Source organism: Aegilops tauschii, chromosome 6 (genome assembly GCF_002575655.3).
Source record: "Aegilops tauschii subsp. strangulata cultivar AL8/78 chromosome 6, Aet v6.0, whole genome shotgun sequence".
NCBI lineage: Eukaryota > Viridiplantae > Streptophyta > Magnoliopsida > Poales > Poaceae > Aegilops > Aegilops tauschii.
Genome location: NC_053040.3, coordinates 64,033,822 through 64,045,099, shown reverse-complemented (window position 1 = coordinate 64,045,099; position 11,278 = coordinate 64,033,822).

The window sequence follows — 11,278 nt, the reverse complement described above, 5'->3', positions numbered from 1 at the left end:
GTCTTGTATCTTCACAGCCCATCAGTCCGGCCCACGTACTATAGTCCGGACGCCCGAGGACCCCTTAATCCAGGACTCCCTCAGTAGCCCCTGAACCAGGCTTCAATGACGACGTGTCCGACGCGTAGATTATCTTCAGCATTGCGAGGCAGGTTCCTTCTCCGAATACTCCAACACAGTCTTCGGACGCAACGAACATGTCCGGCTCTGCAAAACAAATTCCACACACAACCGCAAAGAGTATAGTATTCCACGAGTCCAATACGTTGACAACTTTTGGTAATGGGACACCACGTCATCACCAGGTCATTATTTCAAACCGTTTTTTGGCCTGCCGCTTCGAGATGCGGTCTCACTGGCATGTCTTGTCAAAGCAGAGATCGTGTCCCCTTATTGTGGGATTCTCATCAATACAGGCGTGGGTAATTCAACCGTGCCGTCTGCACGACCCTTGGGAAAAGCGAGGTTTGTGGCGAGTGGGGAGGCATTTGATATTCACTGCCTTTATAAGGAGATAAGGATCCCTTTCTTTCACCCACGCCTTCTCTCTCTCTGCCTTCCCATTCTTGAGCTCCAGCGCCCAAGTTCTCATATTTTCCACCTCAAGAAAGCACTCGACCATGTCCGGATCTGGAGCGCAAGGCAAGTGGATGGCCTCCTCCGTCAAGGAGAAGGACATCACCAAGCTTCGGGAGGCCGGGTACCTGGCGAAAGAAATCGCCCACCGGCTTTCGGCCATGGGGCAGATCGTCCCCACCCCGAAGCCCGATGAGAGGGCGGTGTTAATCCCCCACTTCGTCCGCGGGTTAGGGTTTCCTCTCCACCCTTTCGTCTACGGACTCATGTTCTATTACGGGCTATATTTCCACGATCTAGCCCCAAACTCTTTCCTCAACATCTCGGCATTCATTGTCGTGTGCGAGGCCTTCCTCTGCATTCCACCCCACTTCGGACTGTGGCTCAAGATCTTCAACGTGAAGCCGAAGGCGGTGGATGGCCAGCACGCAGAGTGCGGAGGTGCCATGGTGAGCAAGATGCCCAATTTCACATGGCCCAAAGGTACCTTTGTGGAGACTGTCAAGGAGTGGCAGAAACTGTGGTTCTATATCACAGAGCCCCGCGACGCTGCCTGGGCTGCGGCTCCCAAATTCAAGTCCGGAGCCCCAATGCGGCTCACCTCCTTGCTGGAGAAAGGCCTGAATTGGTCTTCGTCGGACGAGCTGACGGCGCTGCAAACGCGCATCCAGAGCATGGTAGACAAGAACATCAAGCTCGTCAATGTGATCCAGGTGATGCTAGTTCGCCGGATCCTTCCATGCCAGAGCCGGACCTGCCACTTGTGGGAGTTCAATCCGGCCGAGCACCGGACCTTGCAACGGTTCTTCGGAACTACGCACGAGGATATCTGGAAGGTGATCTTTAAAGGCAACAAGACGCCGCAGGAGACGACCGAGGACCGTGGGGATGCCTTGGCCCATCCCGCTAGTGCAGTAAACCTTCCGCACTCCAAGGTGTATCCTTTACTTGCTTTTTCAGGGAAGATACCTGAACTTTACTATACATTTTTCCAAGGGTGGATAAAGAAGGCGGAGCAGATTCGGTGTCCGGCTCCGCTGCCCAAAGAACCAGCCATCCTGCTTATGACAAAGATGCTGGTCCCGGCGCCTTACAAGGCGCCAGAGAAGAAGGCCAAGGGGGCTAGAAGTGGCCTCCGCCATAGGGGTGCTTCGGACATGACGTCCGAAGACGACGAGACTCACTCCTCCGCCGGCCTTCCCAAGGGGGGAAGGAAGAAGAGGGCGGACTCCCCAAATCTGGAGGCAGGGGCGTCCAAGAGGGGGAAGGGTTCCTTCGTGGATAACTCTGCGTGGGACGTCGAAAGCAGCCCAGAGCCGCGTCCCCGAAACAAGCCCCTAGCCGAATCATGAGTACTAAAAAACCCAGACGCATTCATATTATCCGGCCTCTCTGCTTTATAATCTTTAACATGTTAAATTATGCAATTGCAGTCTGGCCCAGGACAACTCCCTGCGATCCTCATCAGGAGGTTCGCTGGATTCGAAGGCGATGGCCAGCGAGTCACCGCCGTCTGCTTACTCTCCCAAGGCCAAGGGTGACGCTGAAGTGCTGTCCCGAAGGACCTTCCCAGGCCAGGGAGAGGTTCAGGAGGCCGTCAGCGTGGTGCCAGAGGGTATAACCTCGGCCGCCGGACACATGGGGGAGAAAATCCCCATGGAGACTGGCGATGGGGGCCATATTCAGTTCGGTTACCAGCCGAATATGGTCCCGGAGACCTATACGGCTCCATAATCCGGCGAGCAGCCTCCTTCGAAGGCAGGAGGCGTGCCTATTCTGCCGGTGACCTCTGTCCACCCAGAGGCACCGGATAATCTGCTGGAAGCGCTACGAGGCGCTTCCATTGTTGAGGAACACCGTATCCTTATGGGTACGGTGGTTGAGAGGGTTCAGTCCGTCAAGAGCGGACTGACCGAAGCCTGCAACAGCCTGCTAACAGGCTTTGAGGTAAGCAACGCAAAAGGGAAAGCCATAGTATAGATAGTAGCCCCCGAGACAATGTCCGGTGTTAGGAAAGAAAAACCGGACAGAGGATCAAGTAATTTTCGCAGGAAACTAACTAAATATGCCTTATGTGAATAAGCAGGCGTCGTTGCTGGCCGCAACCTCTCATGCTGCTGACGTCTCCGAACTAAAGCAGAGTCTGGAGCGGGCCGAAGAAGAGGTCGGCCTTGTAAAAAGGAAGCTGGAGGACAAGCAAGGTATGTGGTGACTTGCTGTATATTTGGAAAGAATAAATGATGTGTGCTGACCATAGTGCTATGATATTTGTAGGAGCGGCTACTGAGGTCAAAACCCTCAAGAAAGCATTGGCCGAGGCCGAGGAGAGGGCGGTGAAGGAACAAGCTGCCCGGAAAAAGCATGAGGCCAGGGTTGGGGAGGTCCAGCAGGAGCTCCAGGACGCCTTGAAGAAATACGAGTCCTTGGCGCGCCAGCATGCGCACCAAGAGTCCAAACTCACGAAGGCCCGCCAAAGTGCACAAGAGGCCCGAGCCAGAGCCCAAGGCACCCTCCAGGAAATCCAACAGGCCAAGAAGAACGCGGCGGGTAAGGCTTTTATTATGCAAAGCAAGTATGTGAAGAAGAGGTGTCTCTTACTGACCCGGATTTGGAGTTCTCCAGGGGCGTTTGTGGATCTACCGCGCAGCGTTTCTGACGCTGCTGAATTCTTTCGAGCCGAAGAGGGAGCTCAATGGATAAGCTGTTCTGGTCGGAATACCTTGCGCTAGAACATCCGGTGCCCTTTAGCGATCAGCTAAAACAGCTGGTCGAGCTGCATAGGGTGGCTGAACTGGCCATGAAGGACTTAATAATACAGCTATGGCCTGCCGAAGCCATACCCAGCAGCTACTTCGGTCTCGTGAAGCGGCTAGTCGATGCCTGCCCTCGGCTTGACGCCATCAAGCAGTCGGTCTGCATTTAAGGAGCGCGGATAGTCTTCGCCCATGTCAAGATGTAGTGGGCGAAGATGAACACCGTCACGGTCGCGACCGAGGGAACGCCCGCGGGCAAGGAGCACCGCACGCCCGAGCGATATTTTAGCGATGTCCTGGAGGGATCCCGCATTGTGGCGGACCAATGTACGAAAGATGTAATATTTGAATGAATACATTCCTATTGTCTTGCCCTGTATTATGAAACAAGTTCGACTATGTAATATAATGTTTGTTTAATATTTTACCTCCTGTGCGGCCGTGTTTATGAAATTTTGAGAGTTGGCCAGTCGTCGGCTTCAGCCCCCATGTAGGTAGTACGGGGGTGTTCGGGATGTAATCTAAACACTCTTGATCCAATTGTTTAGTCCTTGAAGGAGGTGTTTAGCGCAACGAACCAGGCAATCGGACTATATGGCTTTATCACCCTCACTTAGCCGTAGAAGTTTCATAATGAAAATTTAGGCGCAGCCCCTAGTATCCGAACTAGGGTACTGTAAACACTTGATCGGGTAAGAGCCGATTCATCACGTAATGCGGAAAAAATCGCTAAAGATTTGAAACCTCCGAAGAGCTGACCGGCTCTCACCGCATCATGATAGTCAGTTTTCGGCTTTCTCTACTGAGGTGCTCAACCGGATAAACCAGGACACAATCACAGTAGTTCTCCCTTTACTACCCTAGCCGATATATCGGAACGTAAGGTAGTAAGCACAGGAGTCGGGCAACCCAACTATTGACCAAAGACATGATTCGGAGCCAATGCATATAATGCTAAATTTGGGGTGCCGAACTGTGTTGTAAAAAGTGTTCGGACTTTGTTTCCGTATTATGGTCGTAATGAAGCCCCTGCCAGAGTAAAGCGTACCAAAGTGTACGAATGCAACTTGAGAAGATTATCAAAAAAGGAAAAAGGAGGTAGTAAGCTAATGCCGCAAAAGTTGGGCTGCTAACTTTTTCCATTATAGTTTGATTAATACTTCAAAGCGTATTTGTACAAATAGTGCGATAAGCAACAGGGCTATTTAACATGCCACGACCAAGAGAGAGATGCGTGTGGGTCCTGAAAACAGGCATAACGGTCGTTTAAAGAGACCACCTAGAAATTCCCTTATATGTCAATGCTTCTTGCCGTCTTGGTGTATCCGTCCCTTGATAGGTCCGACAATCAGGCCACCAGGAAAGGCCTGGAAAAAGGAAACCTGAAAAAGATGAAAAAGAAAAGGTGAACGTATGTGGGTCCAGGGAAGGTTGAGCCGCGTTATGGACCACAATCTAGTTATGCCTCCGTCTATGCCCATGGTATTTTAAGTGCGTAGTTATGTATGCGCGGTACGAACACCGCCGTTTGGTCAGGACTGAGACGGAGGCCGAATTGCTAGTTGAGCTCTTGGAAAGCTGGACTGTCCTGATGCAGAGTAGTCCGGACTCGTTTGACAGTGCCCAGGAGCTTGGCTGCCGAATTATGGTTCTGTTTGAAAAGGCCGCTCTGTACTACTGCCGCTAGGGCCGCGGTGTGCTCCTCGGTACGGAGGGAGCGCTCCATATTTTGATTGACTGTTATGACGCCGCGTGGTCCGGGCATCTTGACCTTGAGATAAGCGTAGTGTGGCACCGCATTGAATCGAGCAAATGCGGTTTGTCCAAGCAGTGCGTGATAGCCGCTGCGGAAGGGGACGATATCGAAGATCAACTCTTCGCTTCGGAAGTTGTCCGGAGATCCGAAGACAACCTCTAGTGTGATTGAGCCCGTACAACGGGCCTCTACACCTGGTATGACTCCTTTAAAGGTAGTCTTTGTGGGCATAATCCGTGAGGGATTAATGCCCATTTTGCACACTGTATCCTGATAGAGCAGGTTTAGGCAACTACCACTGTCCATGAGGACTCGCATAAAATGGAATCCATCAATGATTGGGTCGAGGATCAGTGCTGCTGAACCGCCATGACGGATACTGGTTGGATGGTCCCTGCGATCGAAAGTGATCGGACAAGACGACCATGGGTTGAACTTTGGGGCGACTGGCTCCATCGCGTGGACGTCCCGGAGTGCGCGCTTGCGCTCCCTCTTGGGGATATTGGTAGTGTATATCATATTCATCGTTTTAACTTGGGTAGGAAACTTCTTCTGTCCCCCTGTGTTTGGTGGCCGGGGCTCCTCGTCATCGTCCTCACTTTGGGACCCCTTCTCCTTGTTTTCGGTATTTAACTTGCCGGCCTGTTTAAAAACCCAACAGTCTCTATTGGTATGATTGGCTGGTTTATCAGGAGTGCCGTGGATCTGACTTGGACGATCTAGTATGCGGTCCAAGCTGGATGAGCCCAGCTTGTTTCTGTTTTATGGCTTCTTCCGCTGACCGGACTTCGAGCCACTTAATCCGGCGTTGACCGCCGTGTCATGGTATTGTTGCCATTGTTTCGACGCTTATGTCTATTGCGTCGAGGCTTGCCGCTACTGTCCTTGGCTTCGGAGGTGCCAGGTTCGCTTGCATTATTATTGCAATGGGCTAGCCAACTATCTTCGCCCGCACAGAAGCGGGTCATAAGTGCCGTAAGGGCTGCCATGGACTTCGGCTTTTCCTGCAAGAGATGTCGGGTGAGCCATTCGTCACGGATGCTATGCTTAAAGGCCGCTAGGGCTTCGGCATCCAGACAGTCGACGATCTGGTTCTTTATAGTTAAGCACCTAGTCCAGAATTTCGTGGCTGACTCTTCAGGTTGTTGGACTATATGACTTAAGTCATCTGCATCCGGAGGTCGGACATATGTTCCTTGGAAGTTGTCAAGGAAGGCTTCTTCCAAGTCCTCCCAGCTGCCAATGGATTTTTCGGGTAGATTGTTCAACCAGTACCGAGCTGGTCCTTTGAGTTTTAGTGGGAGCTATTTGATGGCGTGGAGATCATCACCGCGGGCCATATGAATATGGAGAAGAAAATCCTCGATCCATACCGCGGGGTCTGTTGTCCCGTCATATGATTTGATGTTTATGGGTTTGAACCCTTCTGGGAATTCATGATCCATTACCTCGCCAGTGAAGCAAAGGGGGTGTGCGGCGCCTCTGTATCGGGCCACGTCACGACGTAGCTCGGATGGAGTCCATCTGCGGTTCTCGGCCCGGGCGTGAGTATGATTGTTGCGTCCGGCTAGATAGCCGTTGTCGCGTGTCGGGGCGCGTCCCCGTGATCCATAGATCGATCTGTTCTAACCTGCTCTACTGTCCAAGCCCTGCCGCAGGTCATAGGTATGTCCCCGAGCTGTTTTCTCTCTGCCTTTACGGTGAGCTGGGGCGGGCTGGTGTTCGGCTTGAGTTGCCGCTTTGTCCCGACCATGTGGTGGTCGGTCAGCCGCATTGCGCGATGATGGTACGGCCTCCAGCGCCTCATCATCGAACTAAGGTAGCAATTTACGCTTCGGGTAACTTTTGGCAGGGCGCTTGAGGCCGTATTTTCTTCGACTGCCAGGACATTGATGTCTACTACACAACCTTCTTCTTGTAGACGTTGTTGGGCCTCCAAGTGCAGAGGTTTGTAGGACAGTAGCAAATTTCCCTCAAGTGGATGACCTAAGGTTTATCAATCCGTGGGAGGCGTAGGAAGAAGATGGTCTCTCTCAAGCAACCCTGCAACCAAATAACAAAGAGTCTCTTGTGTCCCCAACACACCCAATACAATGGTAAATTGTATAGGTGCACTAGTTCGGCGAAGAGATGGTGATACAAGTGCAATATGGATGGTAGATATAGGTTTTTGTTATTTGAAAATATAAAAACAGCAAGGTAACTAATGATAAAAGTGAGTGTAAACGGTATTGCAATGCGTTGAAACAAGGCCTAGGGTTCATACCTTCACTAGTGCAAGTTCTCTCAACAATAATAACATAAATGGATTATATAACTATCCCTCAACATGCAACAAAGAGTCACTCCAGAGTCATTAATAGCGGAGAACAACCGAAGAGATTATGGTAGGGTACGAAACCACCTCAAAGTTATTCTTTCCGATCAATCCATTGGGCTATTCCTATAAGTGTCACAAACCCTAATGTCACCTAGATACTCCAATGTCACCTCAAGTATCCTTGGGTATGATTATACAATATGCGTCACACAATCTCAAATTCATCTATTCAACCAACACATAGAACCTCAAAGATTGTCCCAAAGTTTCAACCGGAGAATCAAGACGAAAATGTGTGCCAACCCCTATGCATAGGTTCATGGGCGGAACCCGCAAGTTGATCACCAAAACATACATCAAGTGAATCACGTGATATCCCATTGTCACCACAGATACGCACGGCAAGACACACATCAAGTGTTCTCAAATAATTAAAGACTCAATCCGATAAGATTACTTCAAATGGAAAACTTAATCCATTACAAGAGAGTAGAGGGGGAGAAGCAACATAAGATCCAACTATAATAGCAAAGCTCGCGATACATCAAGATCGTGCCAAATCAAGAACATGAGAGAGAGAGAGATCAAACACATAGCTACTGGTACATACCCTCAGCCCCGAGGGTGAACTACTCCCTCCTCGTCATGGAGAGCGCCGGGATGATGAAGATGGACACCGGTGAGGGTTCCCCCCTCCGGTAGGGTGCCGGAACAGGGTCCCGATTGGTTTTTGGTGGCTACAGAGGCTTGCGGCGGCGGAACTCCCGATCTATTCTGTTCCCCGATCGTTGCTTTCCTGACGTGCACTCCAAGTCTCCCGGGTCGCTTTCCTTCCAAAAATAACTTCTCTAGAAGGTTTCATTCCGTTTTGACTCGATCCGTTCGATATTCCTTTTCTTCGAAACATTGAAACAAGGGAAAAACAGGAACTGGCACTAGGCTCTGTGTCAATAGGTTAGTCCAAAATAATATAAAAGTGCATCGTAAAGCCCATAAAACATCTAAGATGGATAATATAATAGCATGAATACTTCATAAATTATAGATACGTTGGAGATGTATCAGCATCCCCAAGCTTAATTCCTGCTCGTCCTCGAGTATGTAAATGATAAAAGAAATAATTTATGAAGTGTGAATGCTAGCAGGTGCATAAGTTTGATCAATGATAATTTCAATCACCTTTTCTAGCATCATCATATGTCATAACAGTAGCTCAACGCATAGAACTTTTCATGATCAAGTAACAAGCTATTCAGATGTTAAAGTATAGATCATAAACTTTCTTGAAAACTAACAAACTATGTTCTCAGTCATCAAACAATTGCAATTCATGTTATTTTCAGGAAGAGTCTATGTGAGAGCTTTGATTCAGCAAACATCGCATACTCAACTATCATTTATTCTTCCATGATTGCTACCACTCAAAGCATATTTTTAGAACAAATAGTATTCATTGAACACAGAGAAAGATAGGGCCTTAATGTTTCGCCTCCCAACCTTTTACCTCAAGGGTAATGTCAACAGTAATAATTCATGCTCAAATATATTTGAATGGCCATATATGCTTAGATCTTTCCATCACATGATGCTTGCCAACTAAAGAGTAGGTTGGAATGAGAAGGAATACTATTGACTCTTGCATAAAAGTAAAAGATAGGCCCTTCGCAGAGGGAATCAGGGATTTGCAGAGGTGCCAGAGCTCGAAGCAAAAACAGAGATGAAAATAATTTTGAGAGGTATGCTTTCATTGTCGACATAACGACCAAGAGTTCCCAATATCTTCCATACTACATACATTATAAGCGGTTCCCAAATAGAAAGGTAAAGATTTTTACTCCCCTCCACCAACAATCATCAATCCATGGCTTGCCCGAAACAACGGGTGCCTCCAACTAACATCAATCCTGGGGGAGTTTTGTTTGCAATTATTTTTGATTTGATTTTGATCTTTTGATCATGGGACTGGGCATCCCAGTTACCGGCCATTTTCTCCTGAATGATGAGCGGAGTCCACTCATCGTGAGAATAACCCACCTAGCATGGAAGATACTGCTAACCCGTAGTTGCTACATGAGCGATTCGGGCATACAAAACAGATTATTATTTGAAGGTTTAGAGTTGGGCACATGCAAATTTATTTGGAACGGCAGGTAAATACCTGATAATCCCCAAGTGCAGGGAATCATCGTAGCAATTTCCAAAGGTGGAAGTGATAAGTATGGAGTGTCGAACCCACAAGGAGCTAAAGGTAAGATCAATATTCTCTCAAGCCCTATCTGCAAGTGATACGACTCTACGTGCACCAAACGTTTGCTTCCAACTAGAAATGAGAAATAAAACTATGTTGTGGGTATGAAGAGAATAACTTTGCATGATATCGGAGAGCTAAAATATAAAAGTAGGTGTTGTTATCATAAAGTTAGAATATATTACTAAATAATATAAATAGCGAGTGTGGAATAATGGTGGATAGGTGTGCAGAATTTTCCTAGGCAATTATTAACAAGACCGATAGTCGTCATTGCAATTTCATATGAGGGAGATGCATAAGCTAACATACTTTCTCTACTTGGATCATATGCACTTATGATTGGAACTCTAGCAAGCATCCACAACTACTAAAGATCATTAAGGTAAAACCCAACCATAGCATTAAAGCATCAAGTCCTCTTTATTCCCATACGCAACAATCCCTCTTACTCGGGTTTGTGTTTCAGTCACTCACCAACCCACTATAAGCGAATCATGAACGTATTGCAACACCCTACAGCGGGAATCCCTCACGCTTGCGCGACACGGAGGGCACCATAGGACATCACCAAAATAAAACATGCAACTCGTACCAATCTATATCATCAATCAACCCAAGGACAAAAGATATCTATTCAAAACATCATAGGATGGCAACACATCATTGGATCATAATATGCAACATAAAGCACCATGTTCAAGTAGGGGTTACAGCGGGGTGCGGGAGAGTGGACCGCGTAAAAGAGATGAGGATGGTGATGATGATGGTGATGTTGATGAAGACGATCACCGTGGCAATGATTCCCCTGCCGATGGCACTCTGGCGCCACCGGAAGAGAGGAGGAGAGGTTCTCCCCCTTGTGCTTCCTCCTCCATGGCCTCCGGGCTGTCCGGGCTGTCCACGAGGCAGGGGGGCGCGCCCACCACCCTCGTGGGCAGCCCGGGACTCTTCTGGCCTGCTTCTGGTACTCCGTGGGCTTCTTCTGGTCCAAAAATGATCTCCGTCAAGTGGCACGTCAGTTGGACTCCGTTTAGTTTCCCTTTTCTGCGATGCTCTAAAACAAGGAGAATACAGAAACTGGCACTGGGCTCTGGGTTAATAGGTTAGTCCCAAAAATCATATAAAATATCATATAAATGCATATAAAACATCCTAGAAGGATAGTATAATAGCATGAATACTTCATAAATTATAGATACGTTGGAGACGTATCAGCATCCCCAAGATTAATTCCTGCTCGTCCTCGAGTAGGTAAATGATAAAAGAAATAATTTATGAAGTGTGAATGCTAGCAAGTGCATAGGTTTGATCAATGATAATTCCAATCACTTTTTCTAGCATCATTATATGTCATAACAATAGCTCATCTCATAAAACTTTTCATGATCAAGTAACAAGCAAATCACATGTTTAAAGTATAGATCATAAACTTTCTTGAAAACTAACAAACAATATTCTTAGTCATCAAACAATTGCAATTCATCTTATTTTCAGGAAGAGTCTATGTCAGAGCTTTGATTTAGCAAACTCCACATACTCAACTATCATTTAGTCTTTCACAATTGCTAACACTCACGCGATATTTATGGGTTCAAAGTTTTAATCAGACACAGAGAAAGATA